This window comes from Plectropomus leopardus, chromosome 19 (genome assembly GCF_008729295.1).
Source record: "Plectropomus leopardus isolate mb chromosome 19, YSFRI_Pleo_2.0, whole genome shotgun sequence".
NCBI classification, from domain to species: Eukaryota; Metazoa; Chordata; class Actinopteri; order Perciformes; family Serranidae; genus Plectropomus; species Plectropomus leopardus.
The window spans coordinates 12,946,490-12,962,803 of record NC_056481.1 but is presented as its reverse complement, the minus strand read 5'-3'; the positions used below and the strand labels follow the sequence as shown (position 1 = coordinate 12,962,803).

Below are 16,314 nucleotides of genomic sequence, written 5' to 3'. Positions count from 1 at the left end.
TTAACTAATGCAAGCCAAAGGGAGGTGTGCGAGCAGAGGCTACAAAACACAGCAGCCAACGAGCACAAACAGGCTGTGTGTGCATTTATTCAACAGAACAGAAGCCATGCTGTTTTCTAGTTTGTTATTTTTATGTTGAGTTATTCATCCATACTTAAAGAAGACCAATTATGCTCATTTTCAGGTTCATACTAAAAAGCAGGATGAGGCACACTGTAACCATCTCCCTGCTTATCTTCAATTGAATGAAACAATAGCTGCCTGTCAGACATCGTAGCTTATTTAACATGTCTTGGCATGCACACAGGTGAATCACATATCACCCATTTTTTAGGAATGGTTTCCATGAAACAGTGAGTGATAATGATCTTCCCAAAAACTCCCAGCTTTATCGGTTCTGTTTGTATTTATGAAGCACGTTCCTGTAAACTGAGACACATTTAAGTCAAAAAGACCTTAAATTATGAATTTGGCAGGTAATATGTGAATAAGAGATACCCCATCTGCCTCCTAAAGAGAGAAAAGGAAATTTAAATTGTCAAGATAAAAAGGTTGTCCTATTGGCAGCCAAATTACCAAATTAATCACAAATTAAAGAAGATTGCTCACACAAACAAAACACAAATTTGTGTGATTGCGTGAGGATTTCCTCTCAATGTATCAGGTCATACAAACAATGTCTTTATCTATAACCTTGCACACGGAGGAAGGATTCTGACGCAAAATGACAGACAGACTTTTGGAGCGGAAAACCTTTACAAAACCAAAAGTTAACAATGTATCTAAACTCTTTCATCTGCATGTTAAAAATATCACTTCCAGTGTACAGCTGGGCTTTACAAATCTATGAACCTTTAAATGGTGTCTGCAGCTTACAGATACAACATGAAGAAGTATTTTTTTCTGCTTCATATTGGAGCAATGTGACACTGACACACGACCCTAACGCAGACCAACATGAAACAAACAAGTAGATCAAATGAAAATCAGCGATGGTAGAAAACTTGCAATTTATGATGTGTTTTAGAGGCCAATGTCTGCGTATAAAGATCCTTTTCAGATCACTGTCATGATTAACTTACAAGAATTAAGTAATATTTAAAATAACTATGACAGCGGTATTGTCACATTTCTCAAAACTCCCCTGCAGTGTGTTTAATAAATATTTCATCAGGCTTTTATACTTGATGACGGGTGTGACGATGACACAGCGTCTGTTTCACTGTGCCCAGGTATGATTTGTTTAGAGAAATCATAATACTTTACTCAATACTTTCAACTGTGGTAAAAATCTGCACTACATGTATAAAAGTCACCACTTCCCACCACTTGACTTTATGCATCTTGTTCACTGCAGCCTGCTGCCACCACAGCTGAACTCACAACCAACACCCGGAAAACCAAACCTCCTCCCACACCACCTGACTGCAGTGCCAGGACCTGCAGAGAGTCACTGGGCCGCTGCAGCAGCTTTCTTCACGTTAATCCTCAGATCTGCATCCAGCCAGACAAGCTCCTTAGTGTTATTTATGGGTCTGTCAGTGTGTCAGTCGCCTCCCGTGCTTGCTGACTTTTACACCCTGCTCTGGCAGATGACAACACAAGCTGCCTGATGGAAACACTGTTCAGTTTTCCAGTGATATTGTGCAAGGGTTGCAGTAATTTACTGGTTTTTAGGTATACCGTGATATGAAAGTTAACGATTATCACACTGTGAACATTTGCTTATCTATGATATCAAGAAAAATGCATCTGGATGAAGAATCTCACCTTTATTTGAGTTATTTTCAAAAGGGAGACTTTTTACACATACTTGCATTACTTCTCATATCATATATACCTATTACTGACATTCATAATTTGCTAATATAATGCTATATTATTTTAGGAATGACTATTGCTGCATGTTTAGCACACATAAAATGTGTCATTTAGCTGCACTGCATAACGTATAATAATTGATCATTGAGTCATTGTTGTCATCCCTATTTAAGATTCAACAAGACGTTACAAACTAAAACTCCTTGATGAAATCTAGTTTAGTGTCTGAACATCACTGTAAGCCTCGGCTCAACTTCAGACATGTCTCGACCTATTTAGCTAAGGACAAGAGTGATTAGTTTCAATTTCGTTCCAGTTAAGTCTTGGTTATTCTACTCCTTGCAGGTCAATGACACATTTCTCCAACACAAATTAAATTAAGTATCAGCAAGTATTAATTAGGCATCGGTCAACGTATAACCGAAAAAATGTGAACATAACTCCAGATAATGCCAGCATAGCAGAGTTCTGGTGTTCTTACCGATCGTAAAAAACACAAAAAACTATTTGTTCATCTTCCTCTCGTTGTAAAAGCATACTGTGCATGTTTCAGCGTGTGAGTGGATCATTCTGAGTCACAACAGCACCAGCTGAGGACCATTTTGTTTGGATTTGAAAAAAGAAAGAGGGAAAAACCAGATCACATCAGGAGTAGCAGGCAAGTCTGGAGGAAATGTTTCAAGCATATTGGTAGTGAACCAGTGCCAGATTTTACCAGATTATTATCCTTCCATCGATGGAAGATATCAATTATTGTCAGTAACTGCTTCTACACCACTGCAGGGCACGTCTTGGAAAAGTACAGGGAGCATTTCACACACTGAAAGCTCATGGCAAGAGTTAAACAGGCGTGTCTCCTATTAGGATTTATGAGGTCTTGATAAGCTATGGGACTCTGATCAGTATCCCAGAAAACAAAGGACTCCTGACAACAGAGAAAACTATTTTGTTGGTGAGAAAAAAAAAACAAGACAGCATTGTGCATATTTAAATGATGTTCACTGAGGAGGAATAAGAGTTTGGTTTAGTTCTTAAATACTGGATCCTAAATGTTGAATTTAAGACAAAAAGACAAAAAGTCTTTTACTGCTTCAAACCTGGTGACATAATCTAGGATTAAAGAGGTGGTGAGAAGGTTTTTTATTTTCCTGGAGACAGGGTGAAAGGGACAGTGTGACTGAGACTAGTGTGTGCCACTTGGCACTGTGCTGGAGAAAGTATCGGGATTACGACAGACAGCTAAGTCAACAGCTGACACACATATACACACACACACACACACACACACACACACACTGTACACACATCACAGCTGACAGTTGGACAAAGCAGCGACTGTCTGACCTGAGACATGGAACCATCATCACCCTTTACTCAACTATCTGTGTATTTATAATACCTCATCAGTACCATGCAATCTAGACAAAGATTTAGCGTGTGATTAAAAGTCTGCTGTAGCACTGCTAAAACTTTAGTGTAGTAATGAGAAAGGTTCCTGTGCAGTTTCAGTGTCAACTGATTATGCAAAACAATCAACATTTAAGCTATTACATCCAGTTTAGTTCATGTAGATGCTCTAAAGACATCTTATTAACGCACAACTAGATAACTATACAGCTGGAGGCTGAACAATTAACCTTTGTTTTTTTAAATAGCAATTTTAAAGAGTGTAATTTTCAATTGCAAGAGCCACTATTTCCATGGTAACTAGGGTTGCACGATATTAAGAAACTATGCATGTCTTATTTTTACTTGTATCTGTTCTATTTAAGCTTACAAAAAATGATTTTGAACTATAAATAACATCTTAACAAATGTTAAATTGACATTAAATTGTCATTACTTGGGGCATCTGGTATAGTGGGTGCTCCATGTAAAAAAGTTATGTCCTTGCTGCATCGGGCTCTGGTTTGCTTCAAGCTCATTGCCTTTTGCTGTATGTCCCTTTTATGCTTGCTCTGTTGTGACAAATACAGGCAAAATTGGAATTGACATTTCCCCCTATAAAAACTAGGCAAGTTTACTTCAAAGTTGACTTTTTGCTGGCTGCTGAAAAAAAAAAACACCTGGTGGGACTTTAACAAGAATTATCTTCCTCATTTAATGTAACTTTACTGATGTAAAAACAAGATATGTTGGTGACGACTGAGTTGATCAAAACTACCACACTGTAGTTTAAGTTTTAGAGATTTTTTTTTTTATTTGCAATCCATTTTGCAATCCATTTTTTCTGAGAAAAATGTACATTACATATTTTCCTCAAACCTTTCAGCTCTACATACTGTGAATAAGTTTAACTGTACAACTGTCCTAACTGGTCCACCTTTGCCTTTGCTGCAAGACATCTTAGATTTGTCTCTGTCTCTACAAATACAGCAGGGCAAGCACTGAAAAAGTGTGTTAGTGTGAGTACAGACTGGAGGAAGTGGGATATGCTGACTGTCAGTACCTTTTATTGAACAGGGTCATCTGATGCCAACAATGAAGCCGCTGCTTCATTATCTGTCTGCCTGCCAGGACGAGGCTCACGCTGATGCACGACCAATGTGCCATTCATCCTATTCAGACATACTGGAGAGGCAGACTGGCACGTGCCTCTGTGTGGATGTCAACACACACACACAGACTGGTAGAAGCCTCTAGAGTGGGCTGGATGACAGCTGATGTCTTTTGATACCGACTGTTTACTGTGCAGCAGTGCAGTCCTCGCGTCCAGAATGCTGAGTCCACTGAAACGCATTCACCTCAAAACAACATCACCAAAAACAGGTGATCGGCCAGTGGACGGTTCTGGATATTAAAAACTGCGGGACATCTGTTGCCTTTCTTTTGACTGTCTAGTCTTTCAGCGCATGTTACGTCCGGGGGGGTGAGGAGGGGGAGAATGAAGAGGCTCTGTATGGATGACAGTTGTCAACACAAGTCATGTGGTTTTCTAACCATATGTTTATAGAGTCAGCAGCTCACAGACCCCCTGCAGCAGAATGACATAACAAATTAGGATTTTTTTTTTACTTTGCAAACAAAATGTAATGAACCACAGCAGGAATAAACACCATAATTGGAGAAGTGGTTGAGACCTAAACCAACATTAATCATTATGCTCTGGGACTGGTAAATAATTTGTCAAGCACTAAACAAACACTCATAAAAACAGAAAAAAAATTATTCAGTTAAGGGAGTTCTGCTGGCTTGGTGGTCTAATCCACACTAGAGCTAAATGTTACAACGAGAGCTGCGTCCAAATATGTTAGCAGCATTAGCTGCTAGCAATGCTAACAGAGCTAACAGTGCTAACAGAGCCAACAGTGATACTAAAGGGGCCTTGAGGCTCAAAACTGAGCTATTCATAAGTAACTCAACAACTCCAGATTATGTTTTTTAAATTACTTATTTTGTCCAACCAACAGTCCACAACACAAAGATATTCAGTTTTCCATTACACAAGGCAAAGAAAGTAACAAATCCTCCACTTAATAAGCTAAAACTAGGAAGTTTTTAGTATTTTTCCTTCACAATATACTTTAATTGCATCAAAAACATCAAGTTTATCAAAATAGCAGAAGATACATTTTCTGTCAAGTGACTTATTGATTAATCAACTAATTATTTCAGGTCTAATTCACACACCATGTCATTTTCTGGGTTCAAATGCAGCCCAGGGGCCTTTGTTGCATGTTTGCCATTACAGCCTCCCACTTTCAACAGTTCATATGATCTTTATCTTCTAAAGGCAATCCTCCTCATATATACACAATACATATATATATATATATACACATACATATATAACCTATAGTATGGTGTCACTTTGTGCTCTAATGTTTTGCTCTAAACGAGAAAAAGGCAGGACAGCAAAGAGAGCAGTCTGGCTTTAAAGTGCATTTCTACCAGATGAGGCAGCACGACGTGGCCTCAGCCAGCTGGAGAAAAAGAACACATCTGGCAAGCTGAGTCAAATGCCTAAAGATGCCAGACTGTGTCGAAATATTTTGGCTAAGCTGTCCTGTCCCACTCAAACATGCAAACAGTAAACACATACGCATTGATGTTTGAAAAAGCATGCAGACATATTGTACAGTATACTAACTTGCCAGCTCTGCATTTTAAACAATCACGGCAGTCTATTTTGTCACAAGGCCACCATCAGTCTGAACTGCATACATGAGGACACAGTAAGGAATGTTCCTTTTACTTTAAATAACCCAAACACTGACTTCTGTGGTCAGGCTGAGGTTTCAGTTTGCAAATGCGTCACACTATTATTGTCATTGCCTTACATACTGATATTTCCATCTCAGTGTTGCCCACTTTAAGATAAAAGTCCTTCCTGACTGCAGCTACATAAAAGTCTTTTAACATTTTCTTTAAACAACTGATTAAATGAGGCTCATTCAAGCTAATTTTGAAGAAAGATCAGTAAGTTTTTACTATGTGCTTATTTTAGTCTATGCAGTCGTGCATATCAGATAAAATAATATTTTACTCACCAAATGATTTGCAAAATGTGATCTAATCACCACCACTTTGAAATGTGTTCATACGATGATAACAGCAACGCCAGCTTTGCAGAAGCGTAGCACCCATCCTCCAGTCTCCCTCCAGATTAACACAACAAGCTCTGTCAGCACTGTTGTTAGCACTGTTAACACTGTTTGCTGCTGCCTCCATCTTGAGAGCCATGAGCAGACATATAAATACGCTCTAAATGTTGCATAGAGCTCCACTAAACTTTAAGAAAACATGGGAAAGACATAGGAATAGGTTGACATTTTGCGAATATGCTTATTTGTTTCTTGCTGAGAGTTTAATAAACATGGTAAGAGGTTAGGGTCGACAGATTATCAGCCTGGCCGATTATCGGCGCCGATATATAGCATTTTGCCAATTATCTGTATCGGTGCTTTATTTTAACGATCCCCAATGAAATATTTTAATTAAAAAGTTAAAAGAAAGCATGGGAGGAACTTTTACTTTTTATTTATTTTCTATTTCATTTAAATTTTGACTTTATATTAAAAAAATTGCTGGGAACTTGCTGTATTTGATGTTCAAAGTTTCAGTTTTGATTAAACATTTGCTAAAGGTATTTCAACAACAGTTTGTGTTGGAGTTTGTTATATTCAATATTCTAAATACTGACAGAAAGCTTTTACATTTTTATTCTACATACATATCAGTTCCAAATATTGGTTATCTATCTCATGAACTACTAGTAATCGTTATCAGTATCTGCCCTGAGAAACCCATATTGGTCGACCCTAGTATGTGGTACAGCTAGCAGCTGGTTAGCTTAGCTTAGCTAAATATAACAAATGAAAAAAAAGGGGAAACAGTTAGCCTGGCTCTGTCTTAAGATAACAAAATCTGCCTACCAGTGCCTCTAAAACTCACCATTTACCAGGTTGTATCTAGATTTTACATATGAAGCAAACAGCACACAGAGGGCAGCTGGTTAGCTTAGCTTAGCTAAACATAACAAATGGAAAAAAGGGGGAAACAGTTAGACTGGCTCTGTCTTAAGATACGAAAATTTGCCTACCAGCACCTCTAAAACTCACCATTTACCAGGTTGTATCTAGATTTTACATATGAAGCAAACAGCACACAGAGAGGGTTGTCAAAGTACAATACCACACAGTGTCAGGGCACGACAAGCCCAGCAGATAAATCATCTCTGTACCGCTATAGCTGTTTCCTTATTGAAAGGAGTCGAAGTACATCTCCTGATTGTAACTTTCCTAAAAGCAGAGAGGACATTGCTGCTGCCTCATGAACGCAGGGGAAAACCCTGGGTGGGTCTTTGGAAAAAGACTGAGAGTACTCTTTTTGGCTCATCCAGAGCCCTACGTCCACCTTCATCTGCACATTTTCATTCACTTCTCTTTCCAGTATCTCTGCAGTTTGGCAAGCACAAAGGCACCCATCAAGGATGTGCTTACTTTTTGGACTCATTTTCATATTTTTCTTTCTTTCTGTGACTCATTTCACTCACATATTTGTTTCTCTGTTCCTTTTTTAAGCATGCACGTGTTGAATATTAATGGCTTTCATGACACACACATACACACACACTGGGTGGAACTCCTTTTTTGCATAAACATTTCCACAGCGAGGAGGACAGCTTGGATGTCTGAGCTCAGGGGGCAGAGACTGCGTTGTCACGGATACATGGATCTGTTTGGACGCCGGAGGGTTTTCCCTGAGAGAACCCCAGAGGTGCCCGGGAATATGCCGCCCCCTTAAAACATGGCTGAGCCTTAATAGTTTACATATGAGCAGTTACATAACTGATCTTTGGAATCCCATCATGACATGCCTGCAGAAACATGATCAGTTTGTGGAGTGAGGAATAAGTGTGCTCTTTTTCTGGAGAATCCATCCAGAAACAAAACTCTCACATCGTCTTCCCAAACATTTAAATAACGCAGGGTGAATTGAGGACATAAAGAAGACACTGCCAAGATAGCAAACCCTAGCCTGCTTTGATGAATTTGTGAATCAGCTCATTGGGAGTGGTCTGGAATAACTGAAGCGGAGGACTGTGACACCAGCAACATATGGATTCAGCATAAGAGCCCAGAAAACTGTAATGGCTGCACAGAATCTTAAAACGATCACATAATTAATGAGCAAATATGTGCGAAAACAAATGCAAATTGCTCTTAGTATGAGAAATATTTGTACATGATTAAATAATATGATTGCTTGGGTGTGAAAGCTCAACAAAACTTTTTTTGGTTCATAAAACTAGTTTGCAAACTGTTGTCCAAAGAGATGTTATTGAAATTCAGTTTTTATAAGATTATAAAACTGCTACTTATCTTATTTGTCATAGGAACCAAGATAGTGCTGAAATGGCACTGAAAACATGCTTCCAGTCATGTGGCGACTTTGTTGATAACAGCCACAGATTGAGGACCAGTTGGTTTTCCTCCCTGATGTCTCATCTGTGCAGCTTCTGACTGAAAATCTGATTATAGATATGTTTTTATTTTTTGCAATAGCTTCAGTATTTACAAAACTACTGAATGTATGATTACTTGAGATTGTATCATTTTAAACGTGAAAACCTCACTGCAAAGTAATTGTATGTTGCAGTGTAGCAGATACCATGTGGTGGCCAAAGAATCATAAGCTAAGGCCTAGTCCACATGGCAATGGTAAGTTTGTAAACTTTTAATGCATTGTGGCCTAAAAATTGATCATTTGTAAAACTCCATCAAGGGTGAACAATTTTAGTGCACTGTTATCTCATTTTTTGCAATGGCAGATATGAAAAAATGTATTGCTAGTTCTAACTTTTCTCCAATAACTTGATGTTTTGTGTATTAATTTCCATGTTTATACACAAATGTATAGTTACTTTTTGACTATAGCTGCTAATGGGCCAACAACTTTTTCTTCTTCTTTGCATGGCTTTAGGGTTACTGTCATATTGTCACATATTGGTTTGACTTGCTCTTGACATTACTTCAAGTGTGTCCTTGCATTTTTATTTAGACAGATATTTTTGAAAACAAAGGAGGGAAAAATACAGTTTACAAAAGCACCCTTGTCCATGTGGACTAGGCCAAAGATGGATGGCATTTATATAATTTTTATGGCTATCAACAAGAATTTTTGTTTGTTATTCAATTAATTCGTCATCCACAGAGTAGCATGCTGACTTAGACAGTACCAGCTAACTAACTTGGAAGAATACTGAGCATTGAGGGTACACGTTTCTTATTTAGTCTGTCTTCTCGTAAGCATATGTACATTTCTCTTCTGTCTTAATGGCTTTTTGTCTGTTGAGTCCAAACTTATAAAACCTCACTGTCTTCTCTGTGAAAACGTTGAAAAGTCATGGATTCAGTTCATTTATTTTTTTCAGTAGGTTTAGAGACAAAATGCCTCAGCTATGAGGTTTACATCACCATTACAGGCGGAAATTTCATAGTAGAGGAAGTCAGCTTCCTTAAATCACTGTTATTATAAAATCTGACTTTTAACCCTTTTCTTTGCAGCCGCGGCTCATACGAGCACTAAACTCATCCTCTCTTTTCCCATCCCGTTCAAATCAAATTAACTCTCCTGCCTATTCAGCCAAACTAATACTGTGCTGGCAGCCAAGAACGTAAGGAATGTTCTTTTTTTTCTGTCTGAGAAACTTCTCTCTGAGTTGATGCTGAATTTTTCTGTATTCCCATGCATCATCAAGTTATTGCCATTTGGCTCTGTCTGACATTCTGTTCTGCTGCTGTAACCTCGGGTGCCTTCGGTTGGCTGAAATCATAATCACATATACACAATTACATGTTTCACTAGATTTATGGAGACAGCTACTGCATAGTGTTTGTGGCACATGCAAACTGACACAAACTTCTCAAGTTTCTCTGTCACCGAGTAGTGATATGGGACCCTGTTGCAAGTCTTGAATAATTCAGTGTGCAAGATGTTGATGCGCATCCGAAAATCCTGACTAGGCACTAAACACAAAAGCAGGACAACAGAAGAGAAAAAGACACCTTTGATTAAGGCTGATAGTAGTTAAAGTAGCAGGAGATTCGCCAGGTATGACTCGGGAGAAGAAAAAGGAAAAATACACTATCATGCACTGTTCTGGTGCACATGACAGGACAAGTTACAAAGCCTTTCGTTTTCACACTAAGATTGGTGGTTGCATCCCTGCAGGCGAGGAAAAATAAATGAGCCTTTATGGCGTGTGCCAGTGCCAAAGCGCAGTAACTCTGACTGCATCAGAAGAGCAGGAAAAAACTGGTGTTTGTGTTATAAAATACTGATATTCTGACTGCAGTGTGGCTGCTTTAAAGACTTGTATTTAATGATTAAATGCATGGAAATGTTTGGATCAGAAACAATTTTATAACACGTTCCATTTTGTATTTGGTGATTTTTGGTGTCAGTATGAAACAACGCATTCACTCCCTTTGTTTATGAACATGATAACAAACGTGGAGGGTGATGATAAACAGACATGCAGCGCGAATCAAAGAAACTATTATGGATTTCCCATTTTATAGAAACCAAAGCTCTACTTCTAAAGCTGTGTGTAAATGCTGCCATGGTGAAAACACATACTGTATCATGCTTACAGAATAAACATGTAGGCATGTCATTGCACAGTACAGGGATCAATGCTGAGCAATAGGGAGGCAATCTGTTATTTTACCAACTTTGAAAGCATATCTGTTAACATGCACATAGCATGCACTTTGTTTGGGAGAGCCTACGGATCTTTTGCCTTAAATTACACAAGTATGCTTAAAAACCACACTGTAAATTAAGTTTGGTCAATTCTATGACACAGTGTAAATAGCATTTCCAGACCCTGTTCCACTAAATCTGAAAAGCTGACTCAGCTCAATTGACAAACTGGACATAATTCAACTTTAGAAATGTTGCGCCAAGTAGTTGAGTCAACTACATAACAGACCTACAGACTCATGTCAGAGACTGAAAGTCTACAGACCCTACACACACCTTTTAAGATACACTATGGTCTGCTTCTCTGTCAATAGTAGGCTATATATTTGGTGTAAAGTTTATATCAAAATGTAAATAATCTTTACTTTAATACATCATGTTTTTTCAGGCATTTTATTTGCCAAATTACATTAAAAACAGACATTACCATGTAGCTTTTTTATCCCATAAGCCATCACTCAGTAGAAACAAACAGAATAAAGCAGAGCAGAACAAGATCAAATAGATTAGAACAGAACATAATAGAATACAGGATTCAACAGAACAGAATAGAATACAGCAGAACATGATAGAACAGAACAGCACAGAATGTGAGAAAATAGAACAGAACAGAATACAATAGAACAGGACAGAATAGAATGCTAGGAAACGGAATAGAACATAACAGAATATGGTAGAATAGAATATTATAAAAAAGAATAGAATAGAAAATGATGGGAAAGGATAGAATGGAGCAAAAAGGAAAAAATAGAACAGAGTAGAATACTAGAAAATAGAACTGATCAGAACATGATCAAATACAACAGCATAGAATTTAAGAAAAAAGAACAGAACATGTTAGAATAGAACAGAGAAGAACAGAATGGAATAGAGCGTAACATGACGGAACAGAATAGAACAGAGTAGAATACTATAAAATAGAACTGATCAGAACATGATCAAACACAACAGCATAGAATTTAAGAAAAAAGAACAGAACAGAACAGAACATGTTAGAATAGAACGGAGAAGAATAGAATGGAATAGAGCGTAGAACAGAATAGGACAGAATATTATAAAAGAGAATAGAATATGAGACAAATCAGATCATTATGGAACAGAATGGAATTCAACAGAGCAAAAGAGATTAAGTTATCAGTGTGTTTGTGACCAGACCACCGGTGCATGTGCGTGAGTGTGACCAGAATATTCCCCAAGTGTGTGTTGTCTCACATGGTGGAACAACTGACAGCAGCAGCCACAGGTGACAGACAGACAGACAGACGGAGGGGGGGTTATTTGGCGTGCAGCAGCAGCAGCAGCAGCAGCACTTGTGTTCACTGCCATCATCACTCATTCAGCTCACGTCATTAGTCAGTTAGTCTGTGTTCACAGTGAGGCACTGAGGACAAATCCTATTTAAAATATCCTTAAATAACTATCAACACCTCACTATCACAAAGCTTTTCAAATCAGTAAAAAAAGAGGAAAATGCGTTAATACTCCTAGTGAGAGGATGCAAAAGCATGTTCATGCGTAAATACAAACTTATTTCTACTCATCCATCCCATGATAGGTGTTTTTTGGGCTCATCTGGTGCTCTGTGAAAAGCAAAAGTTTGTATTTGTGGCTTTTCTTACCTTTAAAGTGACTGATCGTCCTGTGGAAAATGCGGGATCGGGCCAGTCAGACAAGATATCCAACTTGTTGAGCCTGGTGATGTGGTGGTGCTGCTGGTGGCGGAGCTGCTTTTCTCCGCCGACTCAACTTCTGAGCTGCTACACTTCCCTCAGAGTCATGATCCCCGGAAATAAATGCTCTCTTTCGGCGTGAAGGTCAAGAAAACATGTTGACAGTATGAAGTTGACACGGTGGTCCCGGATCTGTCTCGGTAGAATCAGCTGTCATCACATTAGAAACGGGAGCAGCCCAGTCGCTTTGCGCCTCTCCATGCCTACTCACAACAACGCCACCCACTTTTTCCAAAGAGACCCGTAGCTGGCCCGGCTTGTGCCTGACTGAAAAGAAAAGAAAGTGGGTCCAAAAGTACAGCAGAACCTAAATAATTTCACTACAGTTTTAATTTAACTCAGCAAAATTAAAAACTGCATGGCTGTATATTTTCACACTGTTACTTCTCAATATAACATAATATTTACCACCAACTGTGTGTTATACTGGCCCAGGAGCCAATGTTGCAAAGTCCTTTTGGCCACATCTTATGTGGGCCTATCTTACTTTTAAGCTACGTTTGCTGTTAAATTTTACAAAAAGATTTTATTTTTTTTTGCTCAACAGTTTTGGTTTTATTTTTTTTAACAACCCACCAGAAAAAAACAGTTATAAGTAGCTCCATCTTCACCTCTGCACAACATTAAAATGTACTTAATTAACATTAATACACCAGTTACATTAATCATATCATATATTTGTAGTCTGTTGTGGTGCTCACATACGTACTTTTTCTCTTAATCTGGGATGCAATTTTTTTGTTACTTTTATTGTCAGATAATGTGCTGATTGCTTTCTCGATTAACTGATTCATAGATTGGTCTATAAGATGTCAGAAAATGGTTTGGAAATATGCCTCTCTTATTTTGTTATCACACAACACAAAGAAAAGCAGCTCAATTTGAAATAAAATGTATTTTTATTAAAAAACGACTTAGATGTTTGTAGTAAAATTGTTGCAGATTAATTTGTGCTGGTCGACCAAACACTTCAGCTCCACTTTTGATAATTAAAGCATACATTCCTGATATACTGCTGTACTTTTACTTCTCGTCACTACCACGTGACGAGAAAACAACATACCCTTTTTTGTGGCAAAGGATAAACCAAAACCAACGAGGACATTTCCTCAATGCATTAGCTCATTCCTGTGCAAGTCAGCACATGTTTGGGCTGTCCACTCCACCCAGACCAAACACTGCTCATTGCAATTTTAGGAAGTAACATCATCTGAATTTGAAACATCATGATAGCTCTGTAAAGTGTTATTTAGTGTCTCTAAAGTCATATAACTGAAATAAATCACTTCATCTAAATTTTTACATTACATGCGTAATGTTTTTTTTTTCAAAGGTCCCAACATGATGTAGAAAAATGTAAAGTTGTTTGACACTCAGAGTGAAGGTGTAACCACTGGCCTACTCTGTAGGCTGCAGCTTTTTCATTTGGGATCATTAAGACAATGAAAACCTTTTTTAGAGGGAGAAAATCACAGTTGTTGCATTGAGGATTATAGGTTTTCCCAGCCATGGCTATTGTGTGTTGTGTTGGGAAACATGGAGTGCAGCTTTTTTGCTGCGTCTGCAGTAATGACAGCTTCCTCATAAGTAAGCTTGCATGTGCAGAACAATAGCAGGAAACAAAGTCAGTTGGGTGCTTTTGCCGTCAAGTGTTGGCACGGAAAAGGAAAAGATATGGGAAAGGTGACACAAAAAACCATAAAAACAGACTCAGTCATAAACACACATACTGGCGTACATGAATTTATATTATGCTATAATATAAATATATTATATTTATACTAATTAGCTTCATCATAACATACATATACCACATGGTGTCATCATATATAACTGAAGTTGAAACAATAAATTACTTCAGATATCACTAAACAACTTTCATGACTGTCTGAAAGTTGATTTTGTGGGAGTTGTTTTTTTCTATCTAAATGCAATACCGCTATTTCTACAAAGCATCCCATATTAGTATGCAGCATTTTTACATGTGTAACCTTTTAGTTCTTTTGTAAAATTCAGAGTAAGACTATAAAAGGATTAACTTGCCAATGGAAAGTCATCTTTTCAACAATTACATTCTGTGTAAGTTCAAACTTTGCCTCAGTAAATCTCCAAAACAGTATACATAGATGCATCAGTCAATAAATCAATCAACCAACCAACAAAAATGTGACCTAAATCAGCAACGATTGAAATTCTATTATGATATAAATTATATAACATGTACTGGGGAAAACTGGCTTATATGTTTGCAGTATATTGCTTATACCACTAATTGCTAATATCAGAAGTTGTTCTTTATTATCATTTATTATTCATTTATTTATTTATGATGAGAATTTATTTAACATTGAAACACATTGTTACAGGGAAAAGCAATGCAACGGGTATCATGTATGAAGTGCATCTTTTTGGAGCCCTGATGATGCTTTTAAATTCAGATTAAACAAAAAAAACAAATGGATGAAACAGATTCAGGTTAAAAACAGCAGAACAAATTAGACAACCTTATTGCATGTGCATATGCATGTGTATGTGTTGTATATGTGTGTGCATGGGCGGCTTATGAGACAGAGGGCCCGTAGGCACAGATATGCAAAAGGCCCCAATGGCAAGACACACAGACTTTGTGGTGGTTTTGCATCTTTTTGTGGTTGTTATGCATCTTTTTGTGGTTCTGTTAATCTTTTATATCATTTTGTGTCTTTTCTTGGTCATTTGTTGTCTCCTTGTGGTTATTTTGTGTCTCTTGGTGGTCATTTTGAGTCTCTTCCTGGTCAGTTCATGTTTGAGTGGCATCACGTCGGTGAAGACCAGTATATTCAGTATGTACCCATTTATGTGAAATTTCTTCAAGTAAGTAGTAAAAAAAATAACCAGTATTACAGTATGTTTTCCATAAGCATGACAATAAGAAATATATGTACATTGTTAAGTAATATGTAGATAATGTTAGCATCGTGCCGGAGCCCCACTTTGCATTCATGTTCATGATATCATAAGTAATACCATACTTAATACTTATCATATCACCAAATTCCAGTGAAAACTATTTATCTCCAAATGTCAACTTATCCTGCTTCATTTTCTAGATTATTCATTGTTGCTCTGTCACTTCCGATAAGACCTGACTGTTAATGTCATAGAACTTCACCATAAACTTTGAGTCAATGAATATGTGTCAGTCAGTGTAGGAGAAAGACCATGGGTGGGCTTCATTGACGCCACATTTGGCCAACTAAGTTCACACAAATACAAGTACAAACCCTCACACACACACACTCACTCACGCTCTCACATTTAAACACCCATACTACGGCTGAGAACCCTCCAGATCAGTGCCTCTGTATGAACTGCCGGCTTTGTCTTCTCTCACAGTGGCCACGTTCATTCAGGGTCAGTATGTGGGTCTGTTGTTGTCTTTCAATATTTGCTGCCAGTTGATCGGCACTATAATGCTCTGTAGGCAGAGAACACATTGGCAGTGGTACAATCGTCCTATTGTATCTGCTCTGAGAAACATCAGTTGTGACAAAGTGTTGGAGTGGGCAGAAAA

At 37.9% G+C, this 16,314-nt stretch overlaps 1 protein-coding gene across 2 annotated transcripts in view; it reads right to left on the bottom strand.

Annotated features, from left to right (window-relative positions):
* Nucleotides 1-12,951, bottom strand: part of LOC121958461 (dynamin binding protein) — a 56,210-nt gene extending 43,259 nt beyond the window's left edge. For both annotated transcript variants that reach the window (XM_042507395.1, XM_042507396.1), the window contains exon 1: nucleotides 12,651-12,951. The gene's annotated coding sequence lies outside the window, so the exon portion shown is untranslated. The remainder of the gene's footprint in view (nucleotides 1-12,650) is intronic.
* Nucleotides 12,952-16,314: the final 3,363 nt, after the last annotated feature.